A 16,595-nucleotide genomic window follows, 5' to 3' on the forward strand; every position below is an offset into this window, starting at 1 on the left:
TACTTCGTAAAATCTGTTTCTGTTCAATGCATGAATGAACGATGAGGCTGAAAGAGCGGTATATACCCTAAAGAAATCATGATCGACAGGTTACACTCGCAATAAATAAACATATGTTTAATGCCCAATCCAAAGAAGTTCCTGACACAAAGTGGCGCCTTGAGAAATGGGATTATATTACATGAGAAAATGTTGTGTGATTTTTGCTGACTGTGAAAACCCCAAACCTAAACACACAGACATTGAATTGTTTGAATCGAGTCCGCCATGGGTTCTTAAGCCTGAGCGCATTTCCAAGCAATTGCTTATCGTCAATATGTGATAAGACAGAACTCATAACATAATGAAGAAACTATATAGACTGGCGAAACCCGTAAAAAAAACTCTCTTGTCGGCACCTCAGCGATACTGTGGGGAAACAAATATTATTCATACACGGCGCTTTTATAAAAAACAATTTGTAATATTGTTGATTGTTCTATCGAGGAAATGTGAGATATGTTTTTGAGTACACAAATCATTATTACGTATGTGCTTTCGTTTGTTAGCACGATCGTAATTAGTGGATCCTACTGTGGTAAACATTATCCAGCATGTCAATACAAATCATCATTATTATTATTACATCACGTACGATTAAGTAATATGAATCCGTAGTCGTAATATATACTCCCCATTTCAGCGTTGTTAGAGCGGCGATGGGAAATTGCATACAAAGATGAGAAAGATGGAATAATGACTTATTTTTCCGATTCTATATTAAGTATGCAGTTTAGTTGAAATAAACAAAAACATATAAAGTACCTGCTTATACAAAACACTAGCTTTGTATATTTGAAGATAAAAAAAGTTGGGGTGATATATATCCACAATGCGTATCTATTTTATACATAATTTACTGTGGGTATGTCTTGTATATGTCAATGGTATCCTAAACAGTATAATCAGACAATTTAGAATTTTGTTCGAAAGTATGATTCGGTCTTAATATTTAAATTTAAATTGAATACAATTATATGTTTATTGACACTGTCGGACAACTACGAAGGACATCAGAAGGACACTATGTGGCGTTATTTCACTAAAGTTTGAAAACTAGGTGGTGTTGTTATTGTCAAATTCGTGTTATCATTGGTGAAAATCTTTATAATAACTGTTGAAACAATATTCCCGTTGTTGGGTGTTTGCAACATGACGACTCAAGTAAAGATATTTGCTGATTCTCTCATGATGAGTACTTGAGTGCAAGATTTGATATAACTATAGCTCACTCTGTAAAGTACAATGGCGGGCTGTCCTTCTTTATAATTATCTGTACTCCACCAATGGTCTCTCAAACGTTGTGTTTTCCTCAAATACATTTGAATTTGGACTACGAAAAGGTAGATAACTTTAGTAATAAGACAATCACTGGGTATAATTGTTCAGAAAGTAGAATTCCCGTTATGAATCCCTACCCTCTCTGGTAATAAATAAGACTAATTTCATTTCTTCTAACAACAACAAGCAATTAATACCTATTTATGATTGCTATCGTACAAATTAAAATGCAGTGCATACATAATTAATTTAACGTGCCTGAAACATTATTGGATAATTATTGGTGATGATCAATAGATCACTCGAAGTATTTATTTATTTACTGCGTTTTTACTAAAAAAAAGTTTGGTTCTTTATGACCATTGTGGTCGAAAAAGTCACATGACAATAACTGAGAAGCTAACAGATACAGAACACGTGACACTGGCTTCTCATTGAACGACCTATGCTATATGGTATGGTTCACAAAAACTGGTTCCGCGCTTAAGTACTTGTGTAAAGGTGTTAGGTTAGGTTTTATTCGAAACGCTCCGAATAAAGCACAGTAGCAAAAACATAATATACGTTCTTTGATTAAGTGAGGTCATATTGACCTCTTGGTGTATTATAGTTTATCTGTGTGCTTGATATTAAAGAATAGTATTTCAATAGTACATGTGTCAGAGGCGGATTCGAAAATATCGACGATTTAATAACGTATCACCGGTATTTACCGCCCACACTGGGTGCAGCGTTACCCCGTCATCCCAAAGTAATAATATTAGTGGGAGTTGTACATAACAAAGAAGATCCAAAAATGTATCGAAATATCTTTATGTCCGTATTAAAGCGCGTTAGTCGTCGTACTGCGCATATGCGAGATATATGGGTCTCATATAAACAAAGATGGCGACTTTGACTGTTGCGCAGATCATCGAGTACGAACTGAGACGTTTCCAAGCTTTAATTAGGTAATTTACATGTTATTCGAAGGTATCAAGGAGTCACCGGCGGTAATCAGTGCAAGTCGCGCCCAGGTCAAACCTCATACTTGTGATTTCCATTTGAAGAGCGCATTGGATTGTGGAAACATCAATGTTTATCAACACAAATGTCGCACATGCGCAGCACGACGACTACCGCGCTTTAAGTATTGTTGAAATACACTATGATGTTGACTATCAGTACACCCGTTGGAACAATTTATCCGGTTGTAATCAGCCATTATGGCCACACTCCAGGGTTCCAGGCTTCACAAATTGGAACGCCATCCAATACATTTGTGGGTTTTCACGTATAACTGTCAACTTTTGTCGGTAACAAATTTGATTTGGGGTAGACACTTTTATACCAACAACACCAACAACAAAAAACAAGTATGGGAGGTCGTTGTATTTTCATCTATTTTCTATATTTGTATTGAAACCATCCATCGTTGTAACAAATACAAATGTCATGCCAAGCCCATATACTGTGCACCAAACGTTACTTAAAAACTCATAATATCCGCAGCCATATGCTAAGCTGCATCAAGTGAACCCCAATCTGATTAAAATCTGATGTAGGTATGAGGCTCCAATTTTTATTATTATTATTATTATTATTATTATTATTATTATTATTATTATTATTATTATTATTATTATTATTTTATAACCCTTTATATTATATTTATTTGTATTTTAGTTTGAATATGTCGTTTTTTTTCTTGCCGTTAATCAGTTCCTAGAAAATCGTGTCCCAGTCGCCTCTAACTACATCTAATTAAAATCCGATGTAGGTATGAGGCTCCTTTTTTATTATTATTATTATTATTATTATTATTATTATTATTATTATTATTATTATTATTTTATAATCCTTTATATTATATTTATTTGTATTTTAGTTTGGATATGTCGATTTTCTGTTTTTTCTTGCCGTTAATCAGTTATTAGAAAATCGTGTCCCAGTCGCCTCTAACTACATCTGACTCAATGCCTATACAAATCTCGTACAACGAGATCAGTTTTCAACGAGTTTTGTCGACCAATCATAGTGCGGCTTATAAAAATAGTTGTCTGACTTTGCGCATGCGCCAGACCCATCGTTCCTGGTTATTTCAAGATGGTTGCAAGTAATTTTAGAACCGATGTGAAATCAATAGAGGATTCCGAATTTGAGGTGAGTTTTAGTCACTTTTACAAAAACTTAATTATCTTCTGTGAGCAATCACGATTGATGTATGTAATTCATTTGAGATAATTCGTATTTCCACTTAGATGACCGTGAATTACCACAGGTGAGGCGGCGTTACTCGATCATATCAACGAGTCGCATTCGACGCAATATAAGCCATGCGTGCATGTTGTTTCGACTTTATACTGATACAGTCATCACGATCTAACTATTGCAATATGAGTTAATGTATTACAACCATGTTTTTGTGAGTCTATGATAAACCTATAGCCTTCATGTCAGTATTTTTTGTATTCGTATTTAGCCTTTCGACGACATCCCTAGCTGTGGGTCCATAGCTCTGCTTGTGTCGATCTGATGTTATAATAAACGTACTTGAAATTTGTATGGTATTGTCGACACAGTAGAGCTATGGTGACAGCCATAGAGTACCGTCCATGTTGACGCCGCAATGAAACCATTGCGCAAATAAACGATTAAAAATCATGCAATGTCTTGTGAAAAACGACTCCAAACTAAGGTCGATAGATTGTACATTTATTAAATACTCACCACAGCAAGGATTGAAACTTAATAATTTCAAATAAAGCCCATTCACCCGAGTATTCTTGGACGGTCACGCTAAAACACAGCTTGTCGCCATCTTACACACACTGGACGAGGTCGGTATCACATGATCAATATGACGTCACGTTGTTGTCATTACGTAATGTGGTTAGGGATTCCCCAAGAATGTACACACCATGTCCGGCATTGCGTCAATAACGTGCGTTCATTGCAACCAACCGTTTCAGAAACGCAATAAAGGTTTGAAACGATATGGAGTTGGCACAAATGTTTGTGCCAATTTCACTGTTTATGACATTCTAGTTGAATTGTCCAAGGAACCACAAAATGGTGGTTTTGTTTGCCAAACATGTTACAGTCTAATCTGTAGGTTTGGCAAACTAAGAGAAAAGGCTCAATGTGTTAAAGATGAGCTCCGCGAACGATGTTTTTCTCCCTGTGTTGGATTTAAAAGAAAATCCAGCGAAGAAGAGACTTCAGGGGCAACGTCTGCCAAACAAGTGGTTTTTCAACTTCCACCAAAAGTTACGGCATCAATGCAACCGGTAGTAGAGAAAACAGACGCAGAGGTATGTATTTCGATAATTCTTTATATAGTTCTAATTTACATTTATCAACCTATATTTAAAGCCATTGTTATTTTCTCATTCAAAATTTTTCATTATGAGGAATATTGCATACTTGGTTCATCTACTAATTTTAATATTATTTGATCATTTACAGAAGTCTACTTTCATAGATGTTGCTATCAATCACATCAAGAAATATAATTATAGTCTTAGTTTCGTATATTAGTGCCGCCTGGTTTTGGTGTTACAGTACGCCCCTCTTATCACCAGTAACATCACTCTTATTATCCAAATTTTCTTTAGCATGAACTCTCTGCAAACTGTGACAGCAGTGTGCACACCGACGATAGCGTACATTCTTCCTTGATCTCAGAGTTTGACGAATCGGCAGAGAGCGATCATACCAAATCAACTAACGGATCCGATGAAGACTCTGTTTCAATGAGCCCAGATGGGGCCAGTGATATTGAAGATGACGTAGAAACTTTCGAAAGAGGCATGTTGTATTCATTATATTGCTTCCCTCATAGATATTATTTTTGAATATACGTGACGTGTTTATTTTGGTATAAGTGACCTCAATATTGCAGGAGACACAATTTTAGGATAATATATATTGTCTAATGCTAGCTAAAACCTAACGACGTCCGTCTGACTTGCGAGTTCCTGAGAAATGTTGTATTTTGTCCAGGCAAGCAACCCCTTACACCGATTTTAGTAAGAGGTATCATTTTAATGCTACTTTTTTTTATTCTGTATGCATTTTCCGATAGATCTGCCCTCTTGCATTTACAGTAATATACATGTATTTCTGCTTCTCTGCTATATTTCTCTAGAACCCAGATACAGTCTGTGCTGGGACAACGTTCAAAAGCTCTCTGAAGCCAGACACCAATCCCAGAAAGTTAAAAATAAAATGATGCTCTGGGCACTGTCATTTGCTACCAAAAACCGTATATCATTTCGCGACTACGATGACATCAGGACCAAAAAAGCAGTCGATATCCCTGTTGCGTTTTTTTTTGCCTTCACAGAGTGATTGGACTCGAGTAAGAACAAGGATGAAAACACTAGTTCAGCGTATTCTTGTGCGCAACTTTGAGTGTTTAAAGGACACACAAATACAATGGCATATATCGCACAAGTACTCTTCTGAGTCACGATTAAAGAGTGAGATTGTAAGTCCCAATATCACATAATATTCACACCCAAAACTAAACTTACTCTATTTAGGTGTTCAGTTGTGTCGCAGTAAAGTTAGTCGTAAAATGATGACAATTAAAATAGATACTTTACACTCATTTCACACTAAATATCGACCTTGACACATTTATAACTATAGTCTAAACTCACGTTAAAGTCTTTAAACCAATATGAAGTGTAACGTTTTGAAATAGGTCAATGGAAATTGACACCATACTACGGCCGAAATGTACAGTAATATATAACAGTCCAAACGATAAATCGGATGGTTTCTCGGACTATAGCATGATGGAATATGATTTAAATTTCTAACCACGTCCAAGTCATTTGTTATATACTTACTCTGGATATTGATATATTTGCGTTTTTCAGGTTAACCTTGGTGTAATAAAAGCCAACCCTTCCTCCAGCAAAGGTGTGATTGAGATAATGCGACATCTTGGACAGTATGTACCATCACAAAATGGAAAACCCCTCTATAACATTGTATGTCACGAAGATCAATTATCAATTGAACGTATGGTTGATGCCAAGTTTTCTATGGCATGTAGCCAAGACTATGTCAATCGTCTTGTTGGGCTCGAACCAAGGCCCCAGGAGTTCCACAAAAGGTGCATCACAATGCAGGTAAATACTGGGTAGTTACATGCTCGTAATATAAATATAATGTTATAAATTATGTATGTATGCATGTGTAATTGTTTCTTTTATTTGAAGGACACCATGAACAAACTATTCAGTGGAAGTTCGGCAAGTGCACGTGGGTCTTTATTCCATGTCAAAATTAAGTTTGGTCACCGTGCAGTGAAAAAGAAGGTGATTGATGATGTTAATCACACAGTGGATTTTCTTAACTTTATGACCGAAGGCTATACCTGTCTATTGGCAATGCATTTAAGAAGACTGACCAGCCTACGTGATAAGCCGACTATTTAACCGGACCAGCAGAAAGACTACGTTGAAAAGTTAGCTGAGGAAATAGTTTTTTATTTGGCCGGATGTAGATGAAGTGCCACTTAGTGATAGTGATCAACAGCCATGCATTGATAATTATGATGATGAAGATGATGATTATTGCGTATGTAAAACAGGTATGTGCATGTATGGTGTTGACTAAACTGAAACCTACAAGTGCATGAATAGTGATCTGTGAAACAATGCAATAGGGAGATAGATTCTACTACTGAACTCAATACAGTATAACAAACCACCCCTTTATTCACAGACCTAGGAGGGACCATGATTGAATGTTCTGCACTCTCACAGTGTAAAAAAGGCAGATGGTTCCCCCTCGATTGTGTTGAATTACAACCTGAATCTGTACCAGATGACGAGTGGTGGTGTATCCCGAACTGTGAACAATCATCAATTTATTGTTTCTGTAAAAAGAAAGAAGATACTGATGATGATAAGTGGATAGGGTGTGATAGGGAGTTCATGTGCCCTAATGGAGAATGGTTTCATATGCGATGTGTTGGTTTGAATCAATGCCCAGGTAAGCTGATAGGCCCATAACTACATATTTTTATAATAATAATAATAATAATAATTTTCTGTTGATAAATTTTCCACTAGATGGTTATTGGTTTTGTTCAGATGACTGTCAAGTTAAAGGGCCTTTATCCAAGCCAGACCAGGACACCGGTGCTGACTACCTCTTCAATTACTCCTGTCATGCATTATGGAGAGGGTTATTCCATATGGCAGAAAGAGATGCAGAACGGGAAAACGATGGTCCCGCAATGATGTCGAATTGGAGAATTTCAATGTTAGATTTCTGGGAAAATAACCATTATAAATATCTTATAATTGGCCATAGATTGCTAGCATGTAAGTTTATTTTATCGTTTTTTCAGTAACTTTCAAATATGTGATTAAAATTACTGGCGATCCTCACAAGTAAATATATTCAACGTTTACTTCAGGTATAAATGGTTATGTTTCGCCAAGGCAAGGAGAAGAAATGCTTTGGAATAGCACTGCTAACCTGAAAGGAGGAGCTGGGAACAACATACCGCTAGATCTTGTTAACGAGTTTCTAAATAATGACTTTAAACGTAAGTGTACAATTAGGAATGGTGAAAGGTCTTTTTTTACTAACTGAATGTATGTTTTTACATCAACCCAACCAATACTTTCGGCATATATGTGTCCGTTGTTTATGTGTGAAAATATCGATTTGTATTTACACCTGTTTGTTATATATGATTAGTAATCAAATGCTTATTTCCATATACATTGCAGAGAACCTAAAGCACTGCCATGGTCGCTACACAAACACCCATGTTGCTAGATGTAGTCAGCTGGTTGGAAGATTGGCCACAGACTTAGAATGTGTTTACATGACCAAATTCATGGACGAATATGTTCATAAATCTAAAACTACATCTGCTAATTACAGACGAGACGTCTCCAAATTTGTAAAGGAATACAAGGATGATGGCATATTTCAACAAATTCCGGGTCGGTATCACGCTGGATTTTCAAACTTTCGAAATAAAGTAGCCATTCACAGTGGTGACAAGTTGGTATCCCGACTGAAATCACACTGTAGAACCCTTGACCTGTTGAAAGAAATCCTTCCACAGGATTAGTTGTTTCCCATGATTGGATTACGTATTGTTACGTTGGAACAATAAATATTACTACTTTGTTAGTTTACTGTTGGCTGGGTTACTTTTTCGTTCACCTTATTTTATAGCAAGCAATACCTTCGTTATGATGAAAATATGTTCAACAGCTTTATTTTTTTTACCCTAGTGAAACCTAAAAACATCATTATCTAAATTTCTGGTGCCGATTACAAATGAAATAAGTTTTCAAGCAGCCAGTCAGTACAGTCAGTTTATTATTAAATCACATTATGAATTATTGTTCAATTAGCGCGAACAGAGGAAATAATAGATTTTGTGCGCATCATACTGGGAAATGCTTCAAATAGAATATTGATTTATCATTTTAGTTCATCCTTGATTGTCGAACTTATAAATCTCGCGTACGAGAGGATGACACCAAAAGATGATGAAAATAAATACAACTGAATATAACGATGTTTCATTGCCAAGAAGCATTTATTTTATTACGCATATTAAATATACCACAGGATGAAAAGACAATGTTGTCACAATACTGTGGTACACAATAAACATAACACTATGTGGCCATATTTGCTATCTGTGTGTGAAGATTTAACTCAATAACATAATTCTAACATGCTGAACAACAACCAAAAAATAAAATAAAAAATGGCAATTTGACAGTATTTCGACGCCTACCTATGCGAGTTTAATTGGCCCGACATGGACATTTAAGCTTACAAGCTGTGCAACACGTACAATTGAGACAAACACAACACTCACATTTCATGTCACATGACTTGCGATGTTTTATCTCGTCAATTATATGAGGATTCATTCCTTTAATAGTGAGGTGTTCCAAAATGTGGACTCGTAGACATGGAATGTTTGAATGTTTAAGTTGTTCACAGACTGATTTCATATCATCTTCAACGTGTAAAACTGTTCTTGGCAGCGGAAATAAATGTGCCTCCGCTGGATCACCATTTCGCCCAGCACGACCTACTTCCTGTCAGTATTCAACTATGCTGTTACTACATCCCCAATGAAAAACTATATTTAAATCTGGGATGTTCACCCCCATCCCAAACGCCACAGTGCAAATTATACATCTTAAAACATCCTGCGAGAAACGTGAAACAACTCTCTCCTGGTCTGTGCTAGCCAATGCCCCGTGGTAAACTTCCGAAATTCGGTTTTGTATAACTTTGCTTCCATCTCCATAAGCAGCATTTCCCAGGTAGGCCATAAAATTAGCAAATACTTTGCCACACTGAGTGATGGTTCTGCAAGAAAAAAGTCGAAAAGTCAGTAATTTACTAAATTGTTATTATATTATATTATATTATATTATATTATATTATATTATATTATATTATATTATATTATATTATATTATATTATATTATACATTAGATCTACATTTAAACGTTCTCGTGTTTGTAAACTTTCAAAAAACAATCAACTACCTATTTATTGTTATTATACATATGTATAAAAATGATATACCTGACATAAAGGATGGCTTTCCGTGCTTTGATGCCGTCACTTTTGAGTTCCCTTAGATACCAAGCCATCTCTTCAGTAATGGACAATGAGCCAAACTTGTAGTAGAGACTAATGTTAGGCCTAAATAATTCAATAATTAATTTAACAATTAACTCTGTGTAAATCAGTCAGATTGGTAATAATATCACACATCTTTAATTACACGATATTAGAAAATACGTAGGTAAAGTCCAACATTGAAACGAAATTGAGACGATTATCTTATGTACGTATAATGGTTAATTTACCTGTCGGGCACTTTGGAAACAAGCTGCATCTCATTTTCACCGAAGTACAATTGTTTAAGAATGTTACGTTTCATAACATTCGTGCAGGTTGCCGTCAGAATTAAAAACGAACAAGAAAAATGGCTTCGTAGTTCGCCTAACATTCTGTATGTTGGTCCGAAATCGTCACCCCTGTTAAATAAAATAAATCAGAATAATACAATGCTGGTTTACAATTATACTAATACAACGACAAAAATAATTATATATTAATTAAATATATAGTTGTGGAGACTTAACTTCGGAAATACTTACCATAATTCCAGGACATGACATTCATCTATGGCTATGAGACAAACTCCATCTCCGTAGATTTTGGATTGAAGCAAAATTGGCCTCCACGAGTCAATAAATAACAATGCTTCAGGCGACATAAATAAAAGTGTAAACAGTCCTTTCTTTATATCTATGATACAGAATAAAGTCTCAGTAACTAGGAGGCCAATCTAGTTATTAACGTTTCAATAATTTTACTATCTCGATAAAACATTATAAAATATTAATTTGAGACAATTACAAATTTCACGTACCTTCAATAGTTTCTGTATCCATATCTTTCTTCCTTGTGATACAGCATGACTTAATGCCCATAACAACTACGCACCTGGTCGTACATTAGGCTTCGGAGTGGCGATAGAATCAAACCGTAATGCCGTTTATCACTGATTGTTTCATTTAACAAAACTGGTGGGAGCATGTAACAGATACTTTTCCCAAATCCAGTTGGTAGCACAGCAAAGCAATTTTCATTTCGCAAAATATGAGTAATGACATCAATTTGCTCGGGTTTCAGATGATAATGCAGATTGTAAGAACGTTTTATGCGATTGAACGTGTTCTCCCAAGAACAAACTATATCATTTAATGTTGCCATTACGTATAGTTTATCGGGTGTACCGACAAGTCTAACATGAAAGTATTCTTGGGGAATCCCTAACCGCATTACGTAATGACAACAACGTGACGTCATATTGATCATGTGATACCGACCTCGTCCAGTGTGTGTAAGATGGACTATGGACCCACAGCTACGACATCCCCTACTCCCGTCTTAACCGTTAAACGGTCCGAGCGCCTTTGAGTAACAGTAACAGTTTTGTCTTCATGCCGTGACTGTGACCTATATGCATGAACAAGTAACGTGAATAATTTATTTGCCGAGTCAATTTTTGTTATTGCGATATATTAAATGTGCACATTTCCTTTTTTTAAGGTGTGCAAGAAAAACAATGTCCAAACCATCATGCCAACTGGATTTGGTTAAATCGCTAATCTACCCATGTAAAATTGAGGTACCTGATTCTGTTATCATAGTTTCTCCTGTGGTTTCATTAATGAAAGTTCAGGTAAGATTTCCACTCAATATTAGAAATCATAGTTTGCATTATGTGTGTTATAAATTGTAGAAAGAATTTTCAAGTAAAGAACGTGTTTGGGATAAAACGACTTGAAGTTGATACCGGATCGCAGACGCCGATCCAGAGGCAAAAAACAACATAACCCTATGTCTATAACCTGTCTATATAACCCTGTATTTGAACAGGGTAAAATCCACTTACCAGACGTTGCCCTCAATGGTTTGCAAACTGAGTTTCATCTTGTTTTTGGCACTTTTTGAGAGGTCATCTCTTTCATCAACTCTTTGACACCAACTTGATAGATAACCAAGAAAATATTCCTTCAACCACTGAGTGCAAAACAGAAATGCACTTATTTAATAGACTGACCAATATATTTTATATTGTTATAACAAATCAGCTGAATTATTAATGGTGGATGTAATAATTGTGACAATATTATGACATATCATTTATACACAGCTTTTCAACAAACCTTTCAGGTACAAGGAAAGAAAAAGCAGTAACCTAAAACATAGAGAGGGTATATGCTCAAAATATTGTCAAATGTAAAAACTTTGGGGCAGGATCATTCAACATGACCGGGGGGGGGGGGCTTGAAAAGAGGGAATTATATAGCATGTTTTTTTGGCAGATAAACTATTCTCAAATTCTGAACTGTCCAATACCTAGCTCACAGTACAACAATAAATTCATAGGCATTAACAAGATCTAGACTTTTCATCACCTTCAACCTTGGGTTTTCCTTTCATCGTGCCTTCAGTAAAACTTCTTACATTTAAATAGTCGAAGAAGTGCTTGATAAACTCAATAGTCAGCCCAAACTGCTGCCTGTTGTTTCCAAAGACTTCAAGTGCATTTGCTACAGTTGAACTCAGAACCTACAACAAAAATATTATAGAGAATATTACACTTCCAGCATCTTCCTTGATGAACAATTACTGTGACAGTGCACAAATGTTATGAAAGTTAACAACCTGCAACTGTTGATGACAGCAAATGTTGATCTATGTATTAACAATGTGACACGCTGACAGACTGTCGCTAACATCCTTCAACTTGTTGCAGGGATTAAACGCATCTAGCTAGATAACAATATGTCAATCTGCAAAATTCCTTGAAGGACAGAATAATTCAGTTTTTATAGCCAATGATACATAATTCTGCATAAGTACTCCTGACATGCCTGTGTAGCATACTTCACTTTCATTCGTGAAAATGATGTCAAATAAATATGCTCATACTTTAACTTATTACAAAGGAATAAGCCACCCCTCTTCAAGTCGGCCTTATAGAGATCTTCAAGTGTCTTCCATACAATGTGCTTTCTATTCTACAAAAACAATTACATTTGAAAATATTTTTACAGTATATAGTGTTTTGAAAAATGACTTCATAATTATGCCAAATCATTCATACCCATAACAAACTTTTCTTGTTGTGTCATCCTGAATTTGCCCAGCAATTCCTAGTAGTTTTAATCAAGTGAGGCTCATCTGACATGAAGTAGAGGAATCTGTCGTCATCATCAGCGCAATGATTCAAGGTCCCGTAAGTAACAGGGTCTTCAGGGACTTCGGACGTGTGAATTTTATAAAATCGACTATTTGTAGAAGCACCATCTGACGTTGATACCAATACCTATAATCCAACCATTTCTAATAAACCAACAGCCTCCCAAACCAGTGGGAATAAAAAGTCTGAGGTTAATGTTCTTGTAGGAAAATGTGCCAAATGATAACTCGGGTGAATACATGTACCTCTAACCATAAAGACTAACATATAGGTAGCAATTTCAGGTTTTGATGTGCCACCTTGTAATTGTCTTTCAAATCTTGCAAGATTGTTGTTGAAATTGCCTATATCAACAAACCCAACCAATTCACCAGAATTCTTCTCGAACACTAGGTCTGCATGTATTATTAACTCATCATGGATTAGTACAACATACTTCTAAATTGTTCTTCTAACTCTTCAAATTTGCTCTCCCGCCCGATACAGTTGTGAATTAATGTCTGCAGTGTATCCATTAGCACCTTTTGTCCAGTGTGTATAGTCGAGTACGGTTCTTTCATCACCAGAGTCCTTCAGAGCTCGATATGCTGCTGCAGAACGAAGTTTTATGTTCAGGTACCATTCGATGAACATCGGATGCCAGCGCATACCACGCGAATCAGAGCAATTTAATGCTTTCATCTGGTGTTCCCAAAATAGTCTCTGGAAGCTCCCCTCATCATATTCTTTCTTCACACTGGTTTCACACTCATTGGCGAGCACTCTGAAACTGTTATCGGATTTAACATCAAGTTCAACTGCATTTTCTTCAAAACACTTCTGTAGTTTTTGGCGAAGCCTTTCTTCTCTTACTTCAACTCTCCTCTTTAATAATGTTTTGTGTTCTGGCATACAGTTCATTATGTGACAGCTGTGACAGAGGAACATTGCTGGAGTGTTCAGTTTTATTAGACATCTTCATTGGCCGGTTTACTTTTCTGTTGTCATAATGCTGGGTTGCAAACAATGAATTTCTAAATGAACAACAAGGTCTGCACCTTTCTTTGTCACCATCAAGCAGCAATTCACACTTCGATGACCTAATGGTAGAATAAAATAGCACGTCTTGCTCATCTTTTAATGTCACAGTTTGCTGTACAGCTACAACTGAACCATGTTTTCCATTGATTCTAAATACACCATATCTATCTGCAGCACTTTCAGTAAATTTGAGATCAGGATTCCCAATGCAAATCCTGGCTGAATGTACAGCATTCATGAGACCCATAACAGTTGACAAACTTGAAATGTTAGGTGGAGTGTTGGAAAATGGAAATGTTTTCCCACAATGTTCACCATGGATTACCACAGACCAGCATAAATCATTATACACTGTTGCATTTCGTGTGACTTCAGGCTGTTTTTCTTCATTTTTCATCAAATATGATACTTGGATGGATTGACTGTCACCTTGGTAAACCCAGCCAGGTGGAAGGAAGCATTTACCTAAGCCTTTTCTGATAGAGTTATAAGGTAGTGAATACACCGTGCAGCCGATTGCTGGAATTTTTGATGGGTTGTTGTAGGAAGGATGGTCATGAATGTGTACACTATGGTGAGTTGTGATAGCTGGTTCAGGTACTTGAGCACTGTCAACAATGGAATGTTCTTCAGGTTCTGGAATATTGTCAATGCTGAGATCTTGGCTGGAATTGCATGCACTGTGATGTGTTGTGATACATTTAGTTAGATCTGTGACTGGTGTTACTTTAGGAATATGGTGTTGAGTAGCTGAATGATTGACAACAATGTCAGAAAATTCCTTCAAAATTTATTAGAAGATTGTGACATGTTCAGTACATCAGGGACTGGATGCAGATGCAGATGTATTTTTTAAAAAAGAAAAATTATCAAACACGTAAAAAGATTTTCATAACATGGACCACACATTATTTGATGACGATTTTCACGTCTCACACAATGTTGTAAATGAATAGTTTTCCTCTCCCAATTACGTTAGGCTTATAAGTTAGGCTTATAAGCTTTTAAATACATACGTAATTTACATATAGAGGGGAATATTTTGTGACCATTTTAGGTGGAGAAATAAAAAAATATTTAATACATATATTGCATGCACGAATTGTTGCATTCTTCGCAAGGAGAGCAGCCTGATTGGATGACAAAGAATATACCTAGTGTGTGAGATTTGTCTCCAAATACTATGTTACCGAAGACTTTATGATTCCCGAGAATCAAAATGACGTCAGATGCGATTCTGCAGTGATATGAACTTGAATGTCTTAGGAGGAGATGATTCCAGCACTCTGTATGAACTTGAGGTTAATACACTTGGTGAACTTTCCTGTTGCCTTGAGGATTAATAAAATCCGTTAGTTGTACTTAGGTTGGTAAAACTATATAGGTTGGTGCGTAACATAAAATTATTTTCTGGAGGTGATGTCATGGCCCATCGCATCATTATGGCACTTTCGGCGATTGTCTAGTTGGCATATATACCATATTTTGCATAAATGTGGATGCATTAGTCCTTAAATGTTCTATCAATAAACACTTTAATTACACATTTATGTCACCGTAAAAGACCTAGTGTTTTATTTCGGAAAAGTGTATTTTTGTGTGTTTATAATGTGCTTAATTTTCATCAAAAAGTGCTCTAATAACTACTAACTAACACTAACACTACTGTTTTGATAGAAAATACAAGTGTTTTATTATATAATACACATGTTTTTAATTACAACAGTGTTTTTTTTCAATTGAAACGGCGTGTTTTAATGGAAAACATGAAAGTGCTTCCGAGATTTACAGTGTGGCATTAACATTTTAATTGCGTAATCAACTATTATCGGAACATGATATGCTTCAATGTGTTGACTGTGTGTATAAAATGTGAAAGTAGCCAACTGGAGAGTTTGGAGACAGTTCATGGAGAAAAACAACCATCCTTAGTTAAAATTATGAAGGAATAGTCTTGTATTAGCAAGGATATTGCTGAATTAAAATCAGGACAAGAGGGCGTAGTTAAATTTGTAACATTCATGAGTGACAAATTTGAAGAAATGGCGAGAGAAATTGCGCTACTCAAGAAGACGTACGCAAAACTTAACCAAGAGAATCACCGACTATGCAGTCAAGTTAATACTTAGAAAAGGACCTCAATGAACTAATTCAGCACCATGGCAGGATTAATTTGGAGATTTCTGGCATCCCAGAGACACGTGATGATGAAAATACAGAAAACATAGTACTCAATGTACTAACGAAAATCGATTCCGAAACCGAGCACGATATCGATGTTACACATGATATTGGTAAACATGAAGATTCACAGCTGAACGATCGACCAAGACGTATCATCGTACGGTTCACCACCAGAAAGAAACAAAATTTAATCTATGACGGAAGACGTAAACTGAAAAATATTTCCACGAGAAATATCGGATTTGATAAACAATATTCGTAAACAAAAACCTGCACCACAGCACACGACAC

The 16,595-nt window shown here is 36.0% G+C and overlaps 1 pseudogene; it reads left to right on the top strand.

Moving 5' to 3' along the window:
• The first annotated feature begins 4,220 nt into the window (after nt 1-4,220).
• Nucleotides 4,221-8,410, top strand: LOC144359264 (uncharacterized; annotated as a pseudogene).
• Nucleotides 8,411-16,595: the final 8,185 nt, after the last annotated feature.

The sequence above is a fragment of the Saccoglossus kowalevskii genome, chromosome 6 (genome assembly GCF_978046115.1).
Source record: "Saccoglossus kowalevskii chromosome 6, keSacKowa6.1, whole genome shotgun sequence".
Lineage (NCBI taxonomy): Eukaryota > Metazoa > Hemichordata > Enteropneusta > Harrimaniidae > Saccoglossus > Saccoglossus kowalevskii.